The 26,370-nt window shown below is 44.1% G+C and overlaps 2 protein-coding genes across 5 annotated transcripts in view; one reads left to right on the top strand and one right to left on the bottom strand.

Annotated features, from left to right (window-relative positions):
• CMSS1 (cms1 ribosomal small subunit homolog) overlaps positions 1-26,370 on the top strand; it is a 1,475,838-nt gene that overhangs the window by 134,656 nt on the left and 1,314,812 nt on the right. The gene's annotated exons all lie outside the window — the stretch shown is intronic.
• FILIP1L (filamin A interacting protein 1 like) overlaps positions 1-26,370 on the bottom strand; it is a 795,845-nt gene that overhangs the window by 74,459 nt on the left and 695,016 nt on the right. The window lies entirely within an intron of this gene.

Here is a 26,370-nt window from a genome sequence, read left to right as displayed (position 1 = left end):
CTCTTTGATGGAAGAGGGCTTGGTCCCTTGGGAGAGTTGGCGGAGGGTTTCCACTATGTCTACCCTCACACCTTTTTTTCACATAGCACCCCACAAAATTCTGCATTTACAAACTCATATGCCTTTTGGACTTTCTCTGATTTGTTCATTAGTTATTTGCCATTTCTTCTTCCCCATATTTATTTGTCCCTGCTCCCCCTAACGGAAGAGGGACTATTAAAACATTCCCTCCATGTTTTAATACCTTTTATTTTACTAGACGTTGAACCCCCCCAAAGTATTGTTGGTTTGGAGGGCAAGCTTATTTCTCTTTTTTTTATTGTGATATCTCTTGAAAGAACTTGGATGTTCTCCCAATTATACTATCTAAAATGCACAGAGCTATCCTTATCGCTTACCTGCTCTAACCCAATTTTCCATGATGGTGTCTTGGGTTTTCCAATGGTATAACATTATTTGATGATATTACAGTTGATGTCTTATTCTTTACTTTGAAAATGTTCAATAAAAAGATTTGAAACCTAAAAGGAAACCCTTGCTTATACATATATTACCGGGGCATCTCACAATGGTAAGTGCAGATGAGATGTGTCTGGAGTGAAATGGATGCAGCCAAAATTACTACTCCACCTCTTCTTAGCAGGCTACATCTCTTCTTACCCCGAGGAGAGTTGCTGTTTTATCGTGGAATGCTCTTACAAGGTTGCAGCTGTCTTCAACAGAGGAATAGATTTGTGGTTCTTCATATGTATCCGAACTGAGGTATTTTGGGAATAATTTGGAAACGGGTGACCCCTAAATAAATCCCTTATGTATCAGGTTAAAACAATCGAAATATATTTGTGTCGGAAGGGAATGTTTAAAAAGGGAAAGTTCCAAAAGACGTATAGTCATAGTATGCTAAAATTAGTTCAAGTGCTCTATTTCTGATTTAATAACATTCGGAAACGTATATGCTTAGAAAGAAAATATACATTTTTGTATGAACCCCTTGACACCATGAAAAGAGAGGCTAATTTCCTTAACAGCTGAGGACAATTGCAAAAATATAAACAAAGCAGTGCACTTCTGGACTTTGTATACTGATGGGTTGCAAACCATTCTTTACAAGTTTGTTTCCTGAAGTTTACAAGTGACCAGTTCACAAAACAAATTCAAGATGAATAGTTATTTTGCGTGTTTATTTTATCCTATATCTTGCCATGAAGTTAGGAAACACTTCTAAATACAACCAACACGAATATCTTTCTTTCAAATTAACTTCTTCAAGGCTAAACATATATGGAAGGATTTCTATAAGTAGGCAAGGCCTAGTTAATCCACAAAGTGCAGTTGAAGCTTTTCTTGCCACCTATGATGCCTAAGGTTACCCCAAGCCCTAGGCTTGCTGGTTTCATTAAGGGAGAACTGCTCGTTAATCCAGAAGGTGCAGGTGAAGCTTTCTTTGCCATACAAAAGGGGATGATGGACGGAGCGTTTGAGCAAATCAAACACTCACCCCCAGTCAACTGATCTGGGTTTAATCCATCACCATTCTTTAGCCCACTCAGCCACCCCATTTCAGACATGGCTATATGCAAATCAGTCTGACCCTGTGCCTCATGGGAACAGTCCAGCCCGAACTGCCAAGCCATGTCTTCCATGGACCGGAAACAAGCATCCTGGGACCGGTTTCGGATTCATAATCCTCATCAGCCAGGCTATCTTGAATCCAGTGGCCAAGTGAGCAACGGACTCACGTCTGAACATACCCTGCCACACTTAGGGCGAACAAAGCGATACAAAAGGGGATGATGGACGGAGCGTTTGAGCAAATCAAACACTCACCCCCAGTCAACTGATCTGGGTTTAATCCATCACCATTCTTTAGCCCACTCAGCCACCCCATTTCAGACATGGCTATATGCAAATCTGTCTGACCCTGTGCCTCATGGGAACAGTCCAGCCCGGACTGCCAAGCCATGTCTTCCATGGACCGGAAACAAGCATCCTGGGACCGGTTTCGGATTCATAATCCTCATCTGCCAGGCTATCTTGAATCCAGTGGCCAAGTGAGCAAGGGACTCACGTCTGAGCATACCCTGCCACACTTAGGGCGAACAAAGCGATACAAAAGGGGATGATGGACGGAGCGTTTGAGCAAATCAAACACTCACCCCCAGTCAACTGATCTGGGTTTAATCCACCACCATTCTTTAGCCCACTCAGCCACCCCATTTCAGACATGGCTATATGCAAATCTGTCTGACCCTGTGCCTCATGGGAACAGTCCAGCCCGGACTGCCAAGCCATGTCTTCCATGGACCGGAAACAAGCATCCTGAGACCGGTTTCGGATTCATAATCCTCATCTGCCAGGCTATCTTGAATCCAGTGGCCAAGTGAGCAAGGGACTCATGTCTGAGCAATCCTGCCACACTTAGGGCGAACAAAGCGATACAAAAGGGGATGATGGACAGAGCGTTTGAGCAAATCAAACACTCACCCCCAGTCAACTGATCTGGGTTTAATCCATCACCATTCTTTAGCCCACTCAGCCACCCCATTTCAGACATGGCTATATGCAAATCAGTCTGACCCTGTGCCTCATGGGAACAGTCCAGCCCGAACTGCCAAGCCATGTCTTCCATGGACCGGAAACAAGCATCCTGGGACCGGTTTCGGATTCATAATCCTCATCAGCCAGGCTATCTTGAATCCAGTGGCCAAGTGAGCAAGGGACTCGCGTCTGAACATACCCTGCCACACTTAGGGCGAACAAAGCGATACAAAAGGGGATGATGGACGGAGCGTTTGAGCAAATCAAACACTCACCCCCAGTCAACTGATCTGGGTTTAATCCATCACCATTCTTTAGCCCACTCAGCCACCCCATTTCAGACATGGCTATATGCAAATCTGTCTGACCCTGTGCCTCATGGGAACAGTCCAGCCCGGACTGCCAAGCCATGTCTTCCATGGACCGGAAACAAGCATCCTGGGACCGGTTTCGGATTCATAATCCTCATCTGCCAGGCTATCTTGAATCCAGTGGCCAAGTGAGCAAGGGACTCACGTCTGAGCATACCCTGCCACACTTAGGGCGAACAAAGCGATACAAAAGGGGATGATGGACGGAGCGTTTGAGCAAATCAAACACTCACCCCCAGTCAACTGATCTGGGTTTAATCCACCACCATTCTTTAGCCCACTCAGCCACCCCATTTCAGACATGGCTATATGCAAATCTGTCTGACCCTGTGCCTCATGGGAACAGTCCAGCCCGGACTGCCAAGCCATGTCTTCCATGGACCGGAAACAAGCATCCTGAGACTGGTTTCGGATTCATAATCCTCATCTGCCAGGCTATCTTGAATCCAGTGGCCAAGTGAGCAAGGGACTCATGTCTGAGCAATCCTGCCACACTTAGGGCGAACAAAGCGATACAAAAGGGGATGATGGACAGAGCGTTTGAGCAAATCAAACACTCACCCCCAGTCAACTGATCTGGGTTTAATCCATCACCATTCTTTAGCCCACTCAGCCACCCCATTTCAGACATGAAACTGCCAAGCCATGTCTTCCATGGACCGGAAACAAGCATCCTACAAGCAACCAACATGAATATCTTTCTTTCAAATGAACTTCTTCAAGGCTAAACATATATGGTAGGATTTCTATAAGTAGGCAAGGCCTAGTTAATCCACAAAGTGCAGTTGAAGCTTTTCTTGCCACCTATGATGCCTAAGGTTACCCCAAGCCCTAGGCTTGCTGGTTTCATTAAGGGAGAACTGCTCGTTAATCCAGAAGGGGTAGGTGAAGCTTTCTTTGCCGCCTGTGGTGCTAAAGATTACCCCAAGCCTAAGGTTTGATATTCTCATTAAGTGAGGGCTGCCGAATTAGGCAAAAATCTCACTTAGTGTCACTTGTAAATTTAAAATTGAAGAACAAATGTAGGGCACTACGGATGAGTCCCTATATGTGTATATGCAGAACACAGGAAGGGAAAGCATACCTGTTTGCACCTGTGATGATGTGGGGGCAGGTCAAGAAATGGTTAAAGTTATGCCTCATCCCCAGCTCTTGGTGTGTGCATTTGTATGGAAGGTGCGAGATTGTGCTTGCCTCGGGACTACTGGCCTCTTCACCACAGTTTTCAAAGCTGTGATAGCAATGTGTAACTGCCATATCCAGGACTTTGCAAAGGTAGTCTAATTCAGTTGTTCCTAACCTGTGTTCGGAGGACACCTAGAGGGGATCCGTGACTTTCTAACAAAATTAAATAATATTGCAAGTGATACATTAAAATTAGCAAAGTATATGCGAATAAAGAAGCAACTTTGAAAAATTTAAATCATTTTCTATTTCAATGTTTGAGTGTTTGTTTGGTGTATAGTTATTTTTGTATATTGTTCTGAGGTTCAAATCTTCGATCCCAGCAGCCAATAATAACTCGGTGGGTGTCCCCAGATTCCATATTATTCAGTAGGGGTTCACAGAAGTCAAAAGGTTAAAACCCACGTGTCTAATCATTGTCGATGATGGCCACAGATTTGTTGACATTCCTATAGAGCCTCTAAAGAGGGAAATTATTATTTTAAGGAGTAATATTCCAAAGTATGTAAACAAGCAAGCACAAGATGTTCAAGGAGGGTCACTATACAGATCAAGTAACATTCAAGCTGAAAAGTTGCTTCAGTGGTTTAACTTTAAAATGCTGTAAACTCCCAACTAGTGGTGAGAAGTGAGGTGGGAAGCCTTTTCTCTGATGTTGGATTACCTCCATGTGCATGCCAAATAAGCTACATTTTTGCCAAGTGGGCACATATGAATCCAGATCTTCTTCATGCATTTCTCACGATTAATAAAAGGGCAGCGGCAACCAAAAAGTATGTGTTAAATGGCAGATGTAAGGTTGATCTACTGCTAGAAAGCAAACATGGAAATCAATTATGAAGGGTAGGGTCGACTGTTCCTTTATTTCCTTGATATGATTGGGGACTTTTTTCCACAAAAAGAACCACCTTCAGGAATTCCGACCAGATATGGAACACATCCCCCTTCGGCACCTATCAGACAAGGGGGGTAGGGGAGGGGGTCAATCCTTTGCAAACTGTCAGAAGTAAAGTACTATCTAAAGCCCAGTTTATAAGAATTTGATTTCTTCTGCTCACAAATTAAAAATGAAGTCACCAGCCTCCAAATTATTCTTGATTTCTCTTAATCGCTTTTTTTGTGTTTTATTACCATTTCTGCACTTACATACATTTTTCTCGCAACTTTCCACATTGTAGAGTTGCATATTAATGTGGCACCTGATATCCACTTAGACCCGTTCAGGCATCTAGAGTCTCAATTTTTTTAGTTGCTGGTAAATAGCCCAGTGGCGCTGTGGTTTATTTAGAAATCTTTTTCACTCTAAGTGATCTTATATTGTGCTTTGCTTTTTTCAGATGTAGGAAGGCTCCTATAACTAGCATCAAGTTTAAAGCACCTCCCTCCTCCCAAGTCCAATGAGCAAATCTCTGGGTGTCTTATCTAGAGGTAAAACAGGGTTATTAAACAATGAAATTAGCAAGGCAGGAAACAAAGGTGTGTTTTATTTCATTTGGAGAAATACCAATGCTATACTAGATTTTCAGTTAATCTCGTGAAAGGATAACATTTCTGTCTGGACTCAAGAAAGAGCCAAGGTATGTCACCTGTGGAAATACTAGATTTTGCCCTATCTCTTGAAAGGTAGTGTCTGCCCTCTCCTCCGGCTACTCGGTCAAGCTACTTCTACCTGCAAAGCCATTACATATCTTTCAATATTCCACGCTTCCAGACTACCCTCCGTTGTGGGTATCAATAAGATTTTCATCTTTGCCTCAGGGGATTTCTGTTCACGTGAAAGCCATAATCCTTACTTGGATTTAGATTAATATTTTATTAGGGATTTTATATGAGATGGCAGTAAGATAAAACAACAAAATAACATTAAAATCATTTTATACTGATAATTATACCGATCCGCAAAATTACCAAAGTAGTGGCAAAGTCATTTTAACTAGAAATTGAGTGTTGGAGTGATATCACTCTTGTACAGCAAAGAGTGGCAGCTGGTTAGATTTATCTGTAAAGATTTTAAACTGTTTCAAATATAAAATCAAAGTATATTTATCATCTCAGAATACATTGTTCCTTTCTTGAATGTTCAAAAACAATGATGCCAACAAGGCCGCCTTGAGGCCAATTACAATTGTCCCATCTCTTTTATCAAAGTCAATAAAGTTGTGTTTTGGGCCCTGCCACATATACAAGGTGTCATCAGCCACAGGGCAATTTTTTGGTCTGTAGTACCACTTTATTATTTGGAAACAACTCCTAGCGTTTGCATACTGTTCTGCTGAAATAAGCTGATGTAAAAACTCTGTGTTCTATGGACTCACCTGGGGCAAATTCACTTGACCTGCATAACTTTGTTTTTTTCCTTTGTAGTCACTTCAGTTCTACAGAGAAGAACTGAGGTTAGATAATTCTGTGTTTATCTTGCCGTCAGACCTGTATGCCAAGAATCTGTTCATTTGAGATGGGCACATTTAGAGTGTCAGTAGTATTGTATACACCCTTTATATAATGTGGCAGCTTCCCACCTAAAGATTGTGATCCAGCCAAGGTTCTCTAACTGTTGTTTTGCCTAATATATGTGGTACCCTAAACTCGTGACTCTGTTTAGACTAAGCTGTGCTTTTCTGACAAGCTCTAATTTGATTCATGCGTGTCGGGCCTGCTTTTTCTTACATCAGTTTGGTTCGAATGGTATTGTACCAATCCAAAGCTTGTAACACTTTGACTCTAATAATGAAATGCCTTTGTCATTTTTCAGATTTCCATAAATAACGTTGCCGGGTAATTGTAAAAGTCCTGATTACCTTCTAGTGATGTATGATTAGCAAATTAGCTTATCCAATGCTTAAAAGCTCTGCTAAAGAAACAGACTTTCAGTTTGGGCAGGTCTAGAGTACAGTAGTGTCATTGATGTGCATTATTTAAAGGAGCAAGGTCTCCAGCTAAAGACAATTAGGTACCCAGGATCTCCTAACTGCTGTTTTGCTCATTTTGCAAATCCTATTTCCCTTGTGTGGATGACTAGATATTCTGTACATCTGATCTGCTTGGAAATAATCCAGCTCTCTGTAGTCTTGAGGAGAGCCTATTTCTCTAATTATGTAATTCATATGATGAAGATTGTTTGCAGTCAAGCAAGTAATTTTTTAAAAGAATATAATCGCTCAAAGGTAATGGGATGCCCTGCAGACAATTCACATAATCGACAGCAGCATTTTAGGCTACATGCAATCTATGGGTCGAGGAATTGCACTTTTCAAGAGAGACTCATTTTACAGAAGCGGCTTCTCAACCATTTGTATAGCGCGCTACTCACCCGTGAGTGTCTCAAGGCGCTGGGGGGTGGTGTATGTCGCAGCTACTGATCGAAAAGCCAGGTCTTGAGGGGTCTCCTGAAGGTCAGCAGGTCCTGGGTCTGACGCAGGTGGATGGGGAGGGTGTTCCATGTCTTGGCGGCGAGGTGGGAGAATGATCTGCCGCCGGTGTTCGTTTGGCGGAAGCGTGGGACGGTGGCTAGGTCAGCGGATCGAAGTTGGCGATTCAGGTGTAGAAGGTGAGCCGTTCATTAAGGTATGCTGGTCCGGCGTTGTGGAGTGCTTTCTGAGTGTGGGTGAGGAGCTTGAAGGTGATCATCTTGTGTACAGGGAGCCAGTGCAGGTCTCTTAGGTGGGCCGTGATGTGGCTGTGGCGAGAGATTTCGAGGATGAGGCGTGCGGAGGCGTTTTGTATGCGTTGGAGTCTTTTCTGGCGTTTGGCAGTGGTTCCAGCATAGAGGGCGTTGCCGTAGTCCAGCCTGATCCTGACGAGGGCTTGGGTGACTGTCCTTCTGGTTTCGATGGGGATCCATCTGTAGATCTTGCGGAGCATGCAGAGGGTGTTGAAGCAGGAGGAGGAGCCAGCGTTGACTTGTTGGGTCATGGAGAGCGTTGAGTCCACGATGAAACCCAGGTTGCATGCGTGGTTGGTGGGTGTCGGGGCGGCTCCCAACGTGGCCGGCCACCAGGAGTCGTCCCATGCGGAGGGGGTGGGGCAGAGGATGAGGATATCCCTCTTGTCGGAATTCAGTTTCAGACAGCTGGACTTCATCCAGTCTACGACGGCTTTCATTCCCTCTTGGAGAGTGGATTTGGCGATGGCCGGGTCATTGGTGAGGGAGAGAATCAGCTGGGTGTCGTCGACGTACTAGATGATGCTGAGGTGGTGTGCTTGGACGATGTTGGCGAGAGGTGCCATGTAGATTTTTAAAAGGGTCGGGCTGCGGGATTGTGGTGGCTTCGGATCATAATGGGGGGAGGGGGGGGGGAGTTGGACTCTGGGTTCTGCCGGTGAGGAAGGAGGAGATCCAGTTCAGGGTTTTGTCATAGATCCCTGCGTCGTGAAGGCATGTGCACAGGGTGTGATGGCACGGTGTTGAAGTCGGCCGAGAGGTCCAGGAGGATGAGGGCCGCCGTTTCGCTGTTGTCCAGCAGGGTCCTGATGTCTCTGGTGGCAGCGATGAAGGCGATTTCGGTGCTGTGATTGCTGCGGAATCCAGATTGGGAGGCGTCCAGGATGTTGTTCTCCTCCAGGAAGTGGGCCAGTTGTCTGTTGGCGGTCTTCTCAATGACTTTCGCCGGGAACGGTAGCAGGGAGATGGGTCGAAAGTTCTTGAGGTCCTTTGAGTCCACCATGGGCTTCTTAAGTAAGGCGTTCATCGCGCTGTGTTTCCAGCTCTCCGGGAAGGTGGCGGTCTCGAAGGAGCTGTTGATGATCTTTCGGAGTTGGGGTGCGATGATGGAGCTTGCTTTGTTGAAGATGTGGTGGGGGCAGGGGTCGCAAGGTGAGCCGGAGTTGATGGTGTTCCTGATTTTGATGGTGTCTTCATCGTTGACGTTGTTCCAGGAGAGCAGGAGGTTGGTGTGTTTGGTGGGCGATGGGTCGGGGGTGTCGGTGTCTGTCTTCTGTGTCTGGGTGTCGAAGCTGTTGTGGATGTCTGCAATCTTGCGGTGGAAGAAGGTGGCCAGGGAGCTGCAGAGTTTTTGTGACGGTGGGATGTCGTTGGAGCTGGGGGTGGCGAGTTCTTTCACAATGTTGAAGAGTTCTTTGCTGTTGTGTGCATTGTTGTCGTTCCTTGAAGGAGGTTCTTTTGGCAGATCGGATGAGTTGGTGGTGCTTGCTACACCGGAAGAGTTTGTTTTAATTCAGAAGTGAGCAATATAACTGGGCTTCTCTTGTGCTGTTCTTTAATCTCACTTCTTTCGACCATACTGTTCCTCAAAATCTGATGGAGGTGAAGGAAAAGTGGGCTGTATGCCTGACAGATTACATGCTAACAAAGACAGGAGTACAGGAACATTAGAGATATAGTAGAGACAAGCAAAGGAAATAGGAGACCGATATTGAGAATATAGAAGTGTTTGTGTGAGTGGGTAAGTGGCAGAACTAAGAGACTTGGAGAACTCTATCTTTCATGCTTCAAAACGATTCTGTGCAGTGACTGCATAAGTTCCTCCTAGCCCCGTTTTCCAAATCTTCCAAACTTAAGGGCATTGATAGGCTACTTTTTTAATTGTATGCTATTGATAAAAACGCTCAAATTGAAAAGGGAAAGATTATGAAAAAGAGTAACTGTTCCATGTAGTCAGAGGGTGGAGAGGGTGATAGATAGCCTGCTTCCCCATGTGGCAAGGGCCCGGTAGACTTGTGAAGTGCATGTGAAATACTACAGATGTGCACACACTGCACTCATTGAGAGTACTACTGCAAAAGCAGTATGCATTTAGTTGTTTTTGATGTTACCGGCCTAGTAAATTATGGAATTACTTTTCTCATTAAAGCGTGACCCACGCCGGAGAATCCATGCTTTTGTCTAACTCAGCTCACCATGACCATACAGGCCCATGCCTGGAAACAATGGGGCTGCTCCAATCCAGATAGAGCTGCCCAAAAGTGACCTAATGGTTCTTGAGAACAGACCTCCCTCACAATAGGCTAGGGCATCAAAGTTCGTTATGCAATTTGCTATAAGGAAAACAAATCACTGGCCACTTTAGAATGTCTGCCAAAACATCTGACCATTTAATTCATTTGTTGTTGCCTCAGTAAAGTTCTCAGTCTTGTAACACGCACCCTGAGGGCTTCCTACTAAGCTCTGACCATGTATATACTCCAGAATAGGAGGACATATGTGCTGAGCTTAAAGTATGGATCCTACTACTCTGTAATGGAGCCTCTCTACTGAAATGTTATTCAGCCACAGCTTGCAAATGACCCCTGCTGTGGGGATAATCTCAGTCAATGCAGTTGTATTTTTCTCCCAGAACACAAAAGTCTGGGAATTGTAAGCCTATACTTATTGAGGAGAATGTGAAACTACAAGTCCTAGAATCTAAAGTGCTGCTGGCTAAAATGTCATGATTGGCTGACCATGACATTTATGGCATGAAGACTGTGGCAGCTATCTCCATCCCATCATTGAGCCCTGGGCAGGAGGAAATGACTTCGAGTCCCATGTTTTTTTGCTCTTGTCTTGTGTTAGATCTGCTAAAGATTTATAGTTTTGTTGCTGGTATTACTGATCTTCTGGTATGGATAACTTAGTTTATGACGAAGTGTGAACTTAAATTGATACAAGTTCAAGTTGTGAACGGTAGCTAGTTGGACGTTCTGAAGTTTGGAGTCGTGTGATTTATGTGATTAATAGCCCATCATTAGGTGACAGGCACGATTCCACGTCTCTCCACCTACAAGGAATCCGGGAAGGGGCTGTCCCAAAAAGAAAACGTGGGCCGCAGGCAAGGGGTGGAAAAAAGGCGAAATTAGATAAATGTTCTACCATCAAAGATTCTGTAGGGCCCATAGAAGCTAGCGTGGCTCCGCAGCTAAATAAGGTTATTACTAATCCACCTAACCCATTGCCTATTGTGCAGCCAACTGCATTTAGATTTGGGAATGTCGCTCTTGCCGGGGGTGATCAGCTTACTCTCGCCCTCGGAAATACCTTGAGAACCTTGATTGACCCCCTTGTCGTTAGACTGGATCGAATTGAACTTAAGCTGCAATCTATAGAAACAGCCACTGAGGCTCTGGTAGACCAGCTGAAGCCTGTGGAAAATGCGCAGAGGACCTATGATGCTGTTAGGGGGGGCTCTTTAAAATCAAACCCCCCTCCTTCAGCAAACATTCCTGACCAAGTAATCTCCACCATTCCAGCACAGAACATGGACTCTGCTGTATCGATTAGTTCCCATAGGCCAGCCAACAAACCAACTGTGAATGATGAGCGGACCGATGCTGGTGGTAATAGAGCGAGGATAAAAAAGGTAGTAAATTTACCCCCTGTGGCTGCTCCTCACGTAGTGGTTCTCCCTGAGCTTAGTAACTCAACGGAAGAATCTTATTAATCTTTGAGGAATAAAGTCACTAGTTGGCTGAATACCTTTCGACCCCTTACCCCCCCCCCCCTCCCCCCCCCCCCCCACATGCTTCAAGTGAAATTTTAATGGTTAGAAGGGTTCCTTGGGTGGGCCATACCAACAAAACCATCAAGGGTGACTGTATTTTGGTGAATTTTAGGAACCCAGGGATTGTTTCTCACATCTGTAACTGGCCCCCCAGCAGTGAAGACACTGCAATTCAGTCCCTCCCATTGTCGTTCTTCTATCCGCCAGTTAACATGCAACTCGATCCCGGGAAGGAAGAGGGTTGGGCAAGGGTGGGATTTAAGGGCAACTGTAGAGGGCTCAGGATCAATCTGTATGAGCCTTATATGACCACCAACTACTTTCACACCAACAGGTATAGTTGCTTGGATCAGGTAGACGGGCTACACTATGAAGCCAGTGTAGGGAGTCGCCCTGTGGGGAGGTGTCCCGTGAATCACCATAGCAGCCGGGAAGAAGACAGTGGGAGGAACACTCAACTAGGGTTATCGGCAGTAGAACCATCTGATCCTTCCACTGACAGAGAAGTTACTGGGCAGGCAAAAACTGTTAGGGCTCCTACTCCAGTCATTGAGGCTGAAGCCACCTCGCCAGCCCAACAATTGCGAGTAGATTATACCCCACTAAAAATTCTTTCCTGGAACGTGGCAGGCCTGGGTAATAAAGTGGATAGCCCTGACTGGGGCTCCTTTATAGATGTGAATGATGTCTGCCTCTTCCAGGAAACCTGGGCAAGGGAAGACCAATTTCGATCCGGCTTTGCATCATTTTCAGTCCCAGCCAGGTGGGGGGGAAGCGCAGACCGTCGGGAGGGCTAAAAATCTGGATGGGAGCCCACTTGGGTTGCAGTGTGAGGGTTATGGATACTAGATCAGAGGACATGCAATGTGTGGTCTTAGAGTGGCTGAATGGCTCTAGACTCGCACTGGTCAATATCTACTCTAGGCCTGTGAATAATACATCGGAGTCTAGAACGATCGAAGAGCTCTCCTCTTTTTTAAATAAGATCTCAGAGGGGACCACAGTAGTGATAGGGGGTGATTTCAACTCTCACTTTGAGCCACTCGCGGGTTTAATGGAAGGCGAGAGTCAGGAGGAGGATGAGCACTGGAAGATTCCGTTAGTGGTGGGTCCCCCACCAAGGTCATGGGCGCCATTGGCTGTACAGATCATGGCCCTGACCCTGAATCATTCCATTAGGGCCTGCAATGGCCGTGTAAAATTAGATATCCCCTCAAAGTGCACTTTCAATAAATCAGGGCAATAATCACACCTGGACTATGTCTTTGTTGAGTGCTGTGCTTGGCATAAGGTCCTTGATTTTAGGGTGGTACCTAGGGGTAAAAGTGATCACAATGCGTTGATCTTAGACTTTCTATCCCCAGGTATTCCCATGGATAGTAGCAGTGAAGAGTGCGACACAGGCAACAGGGCCCTTCTATCAAATAACAGGCGCAGGGTTAGATGGGACAAATTGGTTACCCATCCAGAACTAGTGGCAGATCTGTACGCCCGGGTAATTCTGGTATTGGAGGCCACTTGTGCCCTAAATCTGCAATACCCCCCGCATGAAGTACATGTTAAGTTAGGAGAGTTGAATAAGAACCTAGTTAACAGTTTAGCTGAGATTCTCAATCCCCCAGAGTCTAGAGGGAAAAGAGCCGGGAATAAACGGACCTGGTATAATAAGGCATTTAGAATGGTCAAAACTGAACTCCTTGAGGCTCTGAAACAAAATAAAAATAAGGCACTGATAAAGCAAAGGAGGGTAGCATATCGTCAGCTAATCCACCATACCAAGGTTGAGTGGGGTAATGAGAACTGGTCAAATCTAACAGCGGCTCTGTCAAGAAGAGATGCTCGGAAGTTCTGGCTGATGGTGAACACGGGGTCGGCTGACCCTGTATCGGCTGTAGCCCCTAACATCTCTGCGGAAGTGTGGGAAGAACACTTTCACACTCTGTACCAGGGGGAAAATCTTACTGAGGACCTGGCATTAGATGGATTAGCCTTTCGTTCTAATTCAGAAATGCCCGAGCCTGAATTCACAGAGGGAGAAGTTAGGGCTGCTATATCTAAACTCCCGCTTGGTAAAGCCCCTGGGCTGGATAGGGTGCTTGGCAATCTTTTTAAGCATGAACCCTTGGTGTGGCCCCCCTACCTAGCGGTAATTTTCAATGCCATTCTGGGAGGCATGATGGCGGTCCCTAGTACTTGACTGGGAGCAGAGATAGTCCCTATCTTCAAGAAGGGCTCTCCTCTGCTCCCAGCCAACTACAGGCCGATCAGCCTTATCGATGTCTCGCAAAAGCTATTCTCGAGGCTGATCCTAGACCGCCTCTTAGATTGGATGGAGGAATTTGACATCTTAAGCCCATATCAAGCGGGTTTTGGAAAGAAGGTATCCACTACGGAGCAGATCTTTCGTTTAACCCTGCTATATTGGAAAACTGTTGGGATTGAGGGCGGCTCACTCTACACCGTCTTTGTGGACGTTCGTGCGGCTTTCAACTTAGTCCCACGTCGGAAACTCTGGAGTGTGCTCTCGTAGTTGGGCATTCCTCCTGCTCTCCTGAATATAATAATCCGACTGCACACTGAGAATTTCGCACAGGTCAGGTGTGGGGAAAAATGGATCTTTGTCATCTAGATTCCCCGTTGGCAGGGGGGTAAGACAGGGGTGCGTTTTGGCGCCCACCCTGTTTTGCCTTTTTGTCAACGGGGTAATCTCCCACCGGAACGCGGTCCTCAATAGCGATGCTCCGAGACTTGCTGGGTTTGGTATCTCCGCGATTAAGTTCGTGGATGATACCTTATTGCTCTCTAAGACTCCTATGGGCATTCAGCGAGTCTTGGATGGTTTCGTGCTTTTCTGCCAGGACCGGGGGTTGGAAATAATTACAGTGAAAACTAAATATATGGTTTTCAACCCCCAACAACAACTCGCCCAAGCCCTGTGATAGGTGGAGTCCGCCTTGAAAGAGTTCAGACTTTGAGTACCTGGGTCTCACTCTAAATGAAAATATGACTTGGGGGCAACATAAATAAAACTCCAACTTAAGCTGTCCCAAAAAGTGGGGGCCATCACTGAGCTCCTAAATAAATCTGTTGTTAAACCAATTGGCCCACCTTTGGAAATGTATAAACTGCAGGCACGGGGGGGCTGTAATCGATGGTGGCGAATTGTGGGGCCACGGGTGTGCACCCGCGATTGCCGCCGTGGTAAACAGATTCTTAAGACAGCTGGTAGCATTGCCCCAGAGTACACCATTGTTGCCGCTCAGGCTAGACCTGGGCCTTAGACCCATCAATGAAGAATTGGGCCTCAAACCTCTAACTTTCTGGAGGAGACTTTGGGTTACCCCTGAGTTAATGACCTATAGGCAAGAGCTGTCTGATGTTCTAAGACTTACGAACGCTCGGAAATTACCTTGGCTAAAGTACATAAGAGAGGAATTTGAGAGACTAGGTCTTGCGCCTATGTGGTCTGACCCGGAGCATGCTTGCACTAATATATCACGCAAGCATCTGGCCAATTTGTATCATGAAACCAACTTAACTGCCTGTCTAGTGAACGCCCACATTGGTACTCTATCCGCCACGTTTTTAATGATTAAAGATTGTTATAAATTTGAGCCTGTTTTCGACGATGTTAGTCCAGTTGTTGCCAGGAAGTTGTTTTTTCAATGGAGACATGGTTCTCTGCCAATCATAGATTTCACCAGTAAGTTGTGTCCATCGTCACTCAAAAACTGCCCTGGATGCACCTCAGAGCTTGAAAATGAATTGCATGTCATTTTTTTTGTCCTAGCTATTTAAGAGTCAGAAAGAAGTGGATTATCCCACTGTGTAAAAATCTGGGGATCACGCACTGTCTGCATGCATATAGAATATTTAAAACGGATCTTTCTCCTCTAATTGTTTTCGCTCTAACAAATTTTTTAGCAGCCAAGTGGGCAATTAGAAGGAAACATGTGAACTCTGTTTGAAATAGGGTCCTTTAGAAACAATTGCACTGATGCTAGGGGGCTTATTCTCCGATCTTAGTTGGGCAGGGGTTTTTAGCTGACTATGCATTCATTTATCTCTATTGCCATTTTTCACGTTGTGATGAAATAACTTCCTGGTCATCTGACGACTCAGATTTTAGATTATATTTTTATAGTGTATTTGGATGTAATGTATGAATTCCCTTTTTTTAAACTGTTTAATCAAATGAATTTCTTTTATGACAATAAAGATGGAAATGAATGATTGTATTTGCATTCGCCACTGGAAAGCAGTATGGAATAGGGCCTTTTGGGAATTGTGGTTACATACCAGGAGGGCCAGAAAGCAGTGTTGGCCCTGTCCATCGATAAAATAGCGAGCACTTAAGCTTTATACCTGAAGGTGTTCATCGGGAAACACTTGATCAGGTGTAAGAGGCTCAGCTGATATCAAACTGTCTGGGGTTTCTTCTTGGTGGGCTCTTTGAATGAAAGGCAGACATTTACATAGAAGCCCACAATGTTGATGGAAATCGATGTAAGGGGGGAAATCCTTGTAGATGCGTGGTGTTGAGGCACTCTTGTCTCGGGCTTGACCTTACTGCCAATGAAGAGAATGAACAAGGTTTTGGTGAGATTAAACTAGACCTATATCCAGAAGACCTCGAGAACTGTATGATGTTCAGGTACATTACATCAGGGGCTGCTGGAAACCTTGGATATGATTAAGTGTTGCTGTCATAGTGATGGCGGGTGATGCCATGTTTAGCTAAAGGAATTCCCAGGGATTTAATGTAGAGTTAGAAGATCTCTGCTACAAGTATGAAATGTTGGAGCACCTTACTTAGCAGGCAGCTTCCGGCAAGAAAGAAGATGAGTTAGCTGAAGACTAAGTGATACACATGAGAAAATAGGTGATATTTACAAAGACTCATCATCACCTACATCAAAGGCTGATAAGAGACTAAGAAGGATATAGAAGAATGGGGTGTCTGTATCCACAATGCTCGAAATGTAATTGATGACTTGGGTAGTTGTAGACCCTGGGCGGTAGTGGGGACCAAAACAAGGCTAATTGAATTACCACCTTGGAAAGCCAAAAGTAAAGTGTCTTGATTGCCTCCTTTATCATACCAGTTGCTAGCTAGTAGCTGGTTTGCAAGGCTCAAGACAATCGCGTGGCAACATCGGGGATCCAGAAGGATGCATGCAGGAAAGTTTCTTTGGAGCACCTGAAGTCTCTCTTGCCCTCAGTATCTTATGGTCTACAAATGTCATGTTACCCCCTCTTAGCGTTTTCAAGTTTCTTTATTCAGTCAACCAGCTTTAACAATGGATGCAGCGGTGCCATTCAGTTGTAGTTTGTTTAAGACATCTTTGCCTGAGTGGGAGCTTTACACGCAAGGGCCTTCTCCTTAGTGACAGTATGGCTGCTTCACCTCTCATCAGCCAGGCTTGCTTGAATACAGTGACACAGCGAGCAAGGGGCCCACATCTGGGCATACCCTTGGCCACTTACGGTGAACATAGCAAACACAAAAAGATGATGTACGGAGTGCTAAAACTTCTCAACCAGTCACTCCCAGTCAAGAGATCCGGGTTTAATACTTCCTTCTTTTGCTCACTGTCACCCCAGTTTGGACCCAGCGATGTCAGTCTTGACCATGCTCCTCATGGGAACAGTCCAGCCTAAAATGCCAAGCCAGGTCCTCCCTGGACCGGAAACACTCTTCATCATTCCATTTTGTGATGTTGCTATGACCTGATAAGCCTTCATCAACGGGCATCTGTGTATCCAAGAGGGACTTGAGATGTAACTAGTTATCCATTGGTATGGTGGTTGTCCTGGTTCTACCCGAAGAGTATTCAATGCTAACAGAGGCTCCTTTGTTTGTCCTTAAGAATATCACCATGAAGTAATCCAAGTTTACTGTGTGCGCATTCTTACATTATGGCCTTGTGAGCGCTATATGATCAGCAGCCGAAGCCTCGCAGTCAAAGAGGGAAATATGGGAGTTCAGGGTCTCAAAAGGTGCAGGGTGAGACAGAGCCACCCCAGTGCACTGCTGTCCACCATATCAACCCCAGGAAGTCAATATATCACCGGTTTGGGGGTGCTAATTCACTGCTCTCTGCAACCTCAGATCAGCTCTTTATTTTCTGTACCTGGGTAGTCTCTCACTCTAGCCAGCTCTCCTGCTACTGCACAGCAACGGGGCAAACCACCATCTTAAATCACACAGGGGCACAGAGAATATGCCTTGTTTGAAGTAAATTTCTCCACAAACAGATGTTTTGAATTATTGCTTGTCCAGTCAACTTAAACAACACCATTTCCACTACCAAAGCTGCACTCCATGGACCAGCGAATCGCCTCGTGGTAGATGAAAGACACCGAAACAAGAACACAGGGAGGAAAAATCCTACCTGTTGCTCTTGTGAACTCATCCGCTTCCAAAATTAATATGCACATGTTCACCCCTTGGATAGACAAGGATGTGGGTTTTCTCAGGGAAGCCTTCTCTCCTATCTCATTCCAAAATTGAACCACAAGTTGTGAGCTAGTTTGTCCTAGCTCTGTCACAAAGCATGAATGCTTGTTTCCGTGGGGAGGGGGGGGGGGGGGTCGGGGGGGGGCAGCTAGCCTGTAGAAATCCAAGTGTTTCCTGAGATAAGATAGACATTCTCCAGGCAGTTACGGTGAATGTTTTCTCTCTTTAGATTGTTGTGATTTGTGACAACAAAATATTTCTGATTGCTAAATTAGTTTGATGGGGGCCTACACGTCTACCTCGCTGTTCAAAAATAACATTTGGTACGTGATTTGAATGTTCTTAGCCATTAATTTGTAACTATTGGCTTGAAACTCTTCATCCTTGACTTTATATCATTCATGGTGATTGGCGAACTGTAACCTCTCTGCCCAAGAACAGATTGAAGTATACATTCTCTACAGGACTCCTACACTTTTGGTTTGTTCAGTTTTCAAATTAATTGAGAAATATTTCTTTAGCCTTTATTCACAACCCTTCTTTGGAGGCTGAGAGAACACTCTCAAATCACAATTTTGGACTTTCTCTGGTTAGTTGGCTTGAAGAAATTGCTTTAACCTTAGACCCCTAATCTGTTGTCTTCTGCATTCTAGAGTGCTGTACCCAGAGGGGGCCTTCCTCATCATGAGGGTTTTCATGCTTGTACAGTCAAATTAGACAACACTATGCACCAAAGGAGATCTATAAATATGCCACATGTGCCATACTCATGCACTTTGTAAATACATTGCATTGAATATTGATTCTGAATTATGTGTGTTGTTTCGCCAAGCCGTGCTCGACCATATGCACTGGGAATCTGCTAACCCTGCCCAAGTGCATGTGATCTGACCCCTAAAACATGGCTTCATTGGATATAATCCTACTTGGCATGTTCAACTTAACTATACGTCCCTAGTGTAGGGTAGTGAGTCTACCTAGGACCTGTAAGTTAGGTGTCACTAGTGAACTGCAGTATTCATTGTGGAACTCACTAAACAGACAGTGCAAACATCACTGCAGGCCTACCACTAGCCTGGCAGTGCAACTGAAAATTCGATTTGTCAGACTAACTCCTTTTGACAGGCATAAACCCTCCTTTTACTTATTAATAAGTCACCCTTAAGTTGGCTTTACTGCCCATAAGGCAAGCGACATGATATTAAAAAGTAGAACATGTAAAAGGTTAATGTTAAGCATGTTCTTGTAGTGAAGAGACCCCCAAATTCTATTTTCACTGTAGCTGGGGAGGGCTGTCCTATAGGAAAGCAGTGGATACAATATTACATTAATAATGTTCTCACCGGCTAGGTAAAAGCTACAAAATTAAGTCTTGAATTTTTCAAAAATATTTTTATAAGCCCAATTCATTGGTAATTTGAATTTGTAATGTTTATTTTCGAAAAGATTCATTTAGAAAGTTACATTTTCTCTACCTGAAGTGTCTAGGAGCCCATGTGTATGAGATTCAGCTGTCACTTGGCAGCTGAACAGCCCCCTAATGTGGTGTGAACTTGTTCCCTTAGCTGAGACAAAGGTCTTGAGTGTGGGGAAGTGTTGTTTCCTCTGGCAGAATGACCATCTGGGCAGTGCCCACAAACATGATTTACCTCAAAGAGGCCTACCCTGTCAAAGGCAAATGTTAGCTGATACCAGGGATGGGTCCACTTTTGTCCACCTAGTCCTACATGCAGCAATCCAACTGGGAGAAAAACTATCCCCAGAACTGGTATGATATGAAGGGACCACAGGGGATGGGTTGTTCATTTCCTTGGCCACATCTCGGGTGTGGGCACAGATGCTCTGCACATAGGAAGAAAGGTTCTGATATGCTGGTTTTAGATATATATGGGCACTGTGGGATTGTCTGCAGTAGGGCACATAGGGACTGTTGAAAAGGTTGGTAAGGTTACCCCTGGGATCTTTTTCCCAATTAGTTAATAAGGGGCCAGCAGTCACTCCTATCCATGGGCTAATGCTAGGCATGAATGTGGCACCCTCTTCAGAACACTACTGAACCTGGGGAAGACAGAAAAAATACTGCAGCTGTGAGGAGAGATGAAAAACAAGATCTGCTCCCACTTGTACCCAGTACAAAGTAGTGGATTTAAATGGCAATTTGGCTGACCTCCTGTTAAGCTACAGGGTCACAACAAACTGCTAGAAGCCGTTTTTTCTGAAGAGCCGAGCTGGCCAGTTTCAACTGGACCTCCCCTAAACCCTGCTGGTGGCTTCTGTTGGAGTGAGTCTTGACCCCCAAGTACTGTTCCTAAGGTCCTGGAACCGCTGAACGTGTCTCCTCCCAGCATCCTGAGAAACCTGGGACTTTGAATCTTTCTGTCTCCAAAGACCTCCAGAGGACAAAACTGACAAGTCAATCCAACAGAGGTGCTTTGCCGCTGGGTCGAAGATTCAAGGTGCTGCCGCTCTGAGCTTTTCCGCAGCAGGAAATTTGTTTTTGTAAGACTTCACAGAGAGGATATTCACTCTTGTGGACCCCTGTTCAGGTACAGCTTGTATCCTTGCTTTGGTGGAAGTTACCAAGCTCCAAAAAAGTGACTTAAGTCTGAAAGTAGAAATCCGCTTCAACAGGCGAAGGTGCGAAAAGTGTCCAGCTGGCAAAGGACCTTCCTTAGGTGCAGATTTTTCACTTCCGTTCCAAAGACTAAATCAGAAGGTAAAATTACTGGGGTGAACCTGGTTTCTGCCTCTGACCCGAACTCCATCGTAGATGCCTTACAACACACCTAAGTCCCGGTCAAGCAAAGGCAGATGACCTCGGTTGGTGCTGAAAACGTCATTAAAAAAATTAATCTCTGTTGCCACTAATTTTTGTTGTTGTTTTGGTCTCGTTTTGTTTATTAAATCTCTATTTTAATAAATTGGAGTGGGGTTTGAATTATGTTGTGTATTCGACTTTTAATTGTTATGGTACTTTAAATACTTTACACCTTTTTTAAGCCTTTCTCCCATGGGTTGAACTCCAGTTTGAATTATTGAAACAGTTATTAGATCTAACAAGAACAGTGACATTACTCCTTGTGGTGGACTACCATTGACCCCAGCTAATAATCCACTTTCTCACAACCCTCAAATTTATACTAGCAGTTGAACTCTTATTCCTAAAGCCCAGCCTTACTCTAAACAAGACACCCTTATATGTTTGCGAAAAGAAATGGAACTGGGGATCAATAAATCCAGTGAGCTTTGTATAGCCATACATTGAAATCTTACTTTATGCTCTGTAAAAAGTGTCTGGTCATCTCCAATACAAGATAGGATATTCTGACAATGTGCAGGAATGTGGCTTTAGGACTTTCTATGCAAGTGGCACTTACAGTGAGTAAGGAAATCATTCTACAGGCTTTCCTTTCTGGGTCTTGTTTATTATCTTTAATTGAAGGGAAAATTCACAGTTTGTGTCCCAATCTCTCTGGATCTATCTAGAAAACATAGTGATTTAGAGATTCAGACTTTCATCTGTATAGTAGGTTTTTCTAGAGGTGTGCAAAATTTGCATGGTTTACTTTCAGGTAATTCCACAAAATGCAAATATGGCAGGTTGCGCTACATTTTATCATCAAAGCGTCACTTAAAGATGCATTTTGTGCTATAAAAATAGCACAACAACCTCCGGTGCCACGAACAACAGCCACTCTGCTTGTTCAAATTGCTCCTGTGCTCCTGGTTACGTTTTTTTACCCGGACAAACTTCAAATTACTATACTATTACTATATAATTACTATATGTGGTGTGTCTTTTGGAATTTTGCATAATGCAAATGCTGAAAATTACACACGCTGATGTCGGCGTAATGAAAATTTCACCCAGGCCTTTTCATATATTTTACAAAGTTTACGATTTCATAGTATTGTAGCTCCTCAAGTTTAGTTTGTTCTTCCAGAGCCAGGGCAGCTTTACTGACTGCACAGGGGCTGCTCCTCATGTCTGGTGTAGGAAGTATTCTTTGGACCCTTCATCTGGGTAAATGTTTACATGAACAAGAAACTCTGAGATCACCTATGCGTATGAGAGTGAGCTGATGAATGTACCATCCGGTTTGTGGGAGGTCTTTTGTGATATTTTTTTTATTTACTACCCAACATTTATTTATGGAACTGTTAGCTACTAATTGTCGTTCTTCTATTCTTTTCTACAACTTTCCTTTCAGCAGTTTGGATAAGAGTGATGTAGATAAATTCAATAAAATACCAATGGCGATCCTGTTTTTTCCTGGTTTCTAGGATTTATTTCTTAAGCACATGTACACCCCGAGGTTTCCGAGTGCTCCGTTGAAAAACTGATAATATGCCAGAAGCTGAACACTAGAATAGTTAAGACTTGATGGACAGCTAATGAGTTCATGAGAGGAAGCCATGTATTTCCATGGTTAAAGACAGTTCGGCCAGCCATGGGCAAGCAGTTAAACTAAAGAACATTAACGCTTGGATTTTTCCTACTGAAACAAAGAATTATCAGTAGGAGACCATTAATAGAGTGAATGCATTGCCCTGGAAGAGAATGCTTCAACCTCTACATAAACTAAGAGCTTTGGAAGAGTAGAACGCGGAATATAGCATCTAATGTGCTTTACTCTGACTTTAATGCTTTACCAAAGTGTTTTAGGATGGCCATGGATTGTTTGGATTTGTGGATTTGGTTTTATTTACAAGACAATCTATCAGTGGCAGCTCCTCCGCTAAGGAGCGTCGCACCACTACTCCAAAGGAAAAATACAATGATAATAACTATCCTTATTATCATTGTATTTTTCCTATGGAAGTCAGTGGCTCGCGGGCGGGGCTGGGCAGTGCATAACTGCTTGGCTGGCCATCTGGGGCCGGCCAAGCTGTCCTGCGCACTTTGTGTGTGTTCCACACCATGCTGCATTACAAAGCTTCCCTGTAACCATCTGAGCGCCGAAGCATTGTGCTTAGACCAATCGCAGTGCTGCACTGCAGCGTTGTGATTGGCTATGGGGAGCCAATCACAATGCTGCATTGCAGCATTGTGATTGGCTCAGGAGAGCCTGCTGCCCGGGGGTTTCTTGCTACTGCCAGCCGGGACTGGGACCGGAAGATGAAGAGGACGGAGGAGAGGGGGCTGGCCATGCGTTACATACAAGTCTTTTTAAAATTTCTTTTACCTTCCCGGGCCCTACCAACGCCGTTCGGTAGCAGACGCTACTGCATTCTAATATTCGTAGACAGGAGACCACAAATCCTTTTGATAAAAGTTAATTCTTCATCTAAGTTAGCTGGGAAATGAGTGAAGTGCCTGCCTATTCTTTCTGGTAAGTACAGCTGACAACAGATTACCATTTGATGCGTCAATGACATGTCAGCCACCCTGTGCTGTTGTGCATGATGTCACCAATCACATGACCAATCCGCCAGCAGCTCAGGGACAAGAGCTGAATGGATGCAAAGGCAGTAGGAACTGAACCAGTCACTCTTCTGAACTCAGAATAAGCTACAAGAAAACACATCGAATAGTGAAGGGAAGCATGAACAAGAGCCAAGAGCACCAGGCACTACCTGAGCATATGACTGTCCTTGATTCCAGGCACCATCATATCCCACAAGGAAAACCAAAAGGAATACAAAGGAAGAATTACAATACAAATCCTGCTCTTAAAACAATTATTTTTAAGACTACCTCCTCCCCTTTGTCACGCTAATCCTTCCATCACCACTGGCATGTGTTTGACTGCCACTATAAAAGGTGGGACAACATGTCGTAAAGATTTCAGAAGATTGCTAAGACATTAATACGGTGAGAAACTGGCTTAAGGGGACATGCATGGGTAGACAAGAAGCAGGAGGTCTGTGTGCATTTGTTTTGGATGGGGTTATCTTGCTTTAACTGGATTTTTTTAGATTTGTGTCTGTTCATTTATTTATTTTATTTTAAAGGTTTTATTTAGCGCTGGCTGGACCCGGGGGTATCAGAGCGCATGAGTGAGGATAATACAGGCACACTACATTTGTTCAAATCATGGAGATCACATAGGTTAGATTGAGGAGAACAAATAGCAAAATACACATTAACAAATGACGCCGCGAGGGGATAAGAAGCATAAATAAATGGGTACAAGTGGTCGAGTAATATATAGCATCATGAGATGGAGGAGGGCTAGGAGGTAGAAGGGTGGAGGGATTGGGGGAGTGATGTTAATGGGGGTAGAGAAGAATAGGCGGGGGTGGGAAAAGTAGGGGAAGGAAAGCATCATGTGTGATTCTACTGTTATGCTGCTCTGAAGCAGGTCTAACATTGTGCTCCAAGGGAAAGCCCGGTCTGGAAATCATATTTTTGAGGTCCCGGCTATGAGATGAACAGCTCTAAACAGTGGCCACTGAGCACGGGAGACTTGTCCCCTGGCAGCCGCCATTATTCAAGACGGGACTTTGTCAAGACGGTGTCTTTACACACGTGACACATTAGAAGAGCCTTTTCAAACACAAGAATGTAAGAATATCGAACATGATCTTTACACTGCAAGAAAAGAAAGCATTGGAGTGAGCAGATGCTATTTTTGTTCAGTCTGCAAACTGATTGGTAAAGGCATGCTTGTCTATTCTGGTAAATAGTTTGCTGACTCTGGAAATCTCTAAATTATAGACCTGTAAGTCAGTATTTGGAGTTGAAACTACAGACAGCCTTCTCCTGAAATGTAAAGTTATTTGTGGAATCTTCTAGTGTTGCCATTTCATGCAGTTGTCTGGAAAGTACATCATTTCTCTTTGCAGTAGAATGGTTGTATATATCTTTTGTATATTTGGTTTTAAATGTCTCATTGTCAGTATAAGGATTGTTGAATAGACCATTGAGACACTTGTAAGGAATTAGAGAACTGGATGTAGAGTGTGAATTTAAAATTGTTTATTAGAAGATGTTATAACATCTAAAACAATATATAGATGTAAATTAGCAGATGTCTGGAAAATGTATAGAAGGGCAAATTATGTCAAAATTGTGTTATTTTGATGAAAGATTCTAAGGCATTTAAATGCCAGATGGTTTGCATGGAATTGACAGTGATTCAGCCTAAGCTTGCATTTGCTGAATGATTCATGGTAGGCCCCACAATATGAGAAATGTTGGTTTCATGACCCTAATACAAGTGTACGGCTTACATTTGTCCAGTGTGTCCAGCTGGCAATCAGCTTATAACACAGACTCTTAAATTACTAGTCCCTTAAAACACTTTACAGCTTTAAGATCTTTCCAGACTAGTTGTATCTCCATGTACATATGTATTCCTAACTGTTTAAATGAAGGAATGTTATGTGACTTGCATCCTTGCTGTAGAAGTTCATTTAACAGTCATTAAGAATACTGTCCCTTCATACTGTGTTTTATGTTGGTTCTTGCCATCATGTTCGAAATGTGTTCTAATGAAGGATTCTGAACAGAAAGAACACACAATTGAATAGTTTGTGATATTGATTGCAGCTATTCTAATATAGCCTTAGAGCCTGACCTGTCGGGCTCTACTGGCCATTAAAGGCCCATTCCAGCGTTAAAGGCCCAAGCCGAAGGTGAGGGACTTTAACAAGGGAGCAGGCCTTTAATGGCTGGTACAGCCCGCTAGGAGGACTGTAAGGCTATAAGAACATTCCACCCCTAGAGGGCAGAGTGTTCTAATAAGTAAAAACAAAGGCCTCTCGGAGCTCGACTGGGTTTAAAACCCTTTGGGCTCCGAGAGGCCTTTGTTCACAGCAGGAGCTGTGAAAGTAAAACAACATTGGAATGTTGCTCTGCGGGCTTTTACCGGCCCGCAGAAGCATGGGGCACTGTATTGTCTACAATCGATTGCTCAACATTTCAATGTTGTAATTAGATTTAAATCCACCTAAAGGGGAAATTCTCATGCCAGAGTTACGTTGGCAGTATTACTGTCGCTGTGAATGTACATCGATAGGCAATCTCTTCAAATGAACACTGTGATCTTCTAAGAATGGTTGTTTCCTAAAGACATGCGTGAAGGTCTAACATATATATATATATATGCCTTGGGGAAAAAAAGGTGTGATCACCAGTTTATGAAAACGATAAGAAATCGACATCCGCTTAATAAAATGTATGCACTGAAAATATAATGAGTCCCTCCATATAACTTTTAGGAGCATATGTGTATGTTTTTGCCCAGTAGCTTATAGAGGTTGGCTAGCAACTGAAAGAGTGAGCCAAATAGATTCCCATTTTTACAGGCTGATTAATACAAAGTGAAACCAGAAAATCTGGATTCATCCCAACTTCCGCGTTTAACCAAATTGTGTGGACTTAAGCAAATATTTTATTTTACTGATCCTTTGTTTTCTTTACTATCGCATAGGA

The sequence above is a fragment of the Lissotriton helveticus genome, chromosome 8 (genome assembly GCF_964261635.1).
Source record: "Lissotriton helveticus chromosome 8, aLisHel1.1, whole genome shotgun sequence".
In the NCBI taxonomy this organism is placed as follows: Eukaryota; Metazoa; Chordata; class Amphibia; order Caudata; family Salamandridae; genus Lissotriton; species Lissotriton helveticus.
This window is presented reverse-complemented; position numbering and strand designations above follow the sequence as displayed.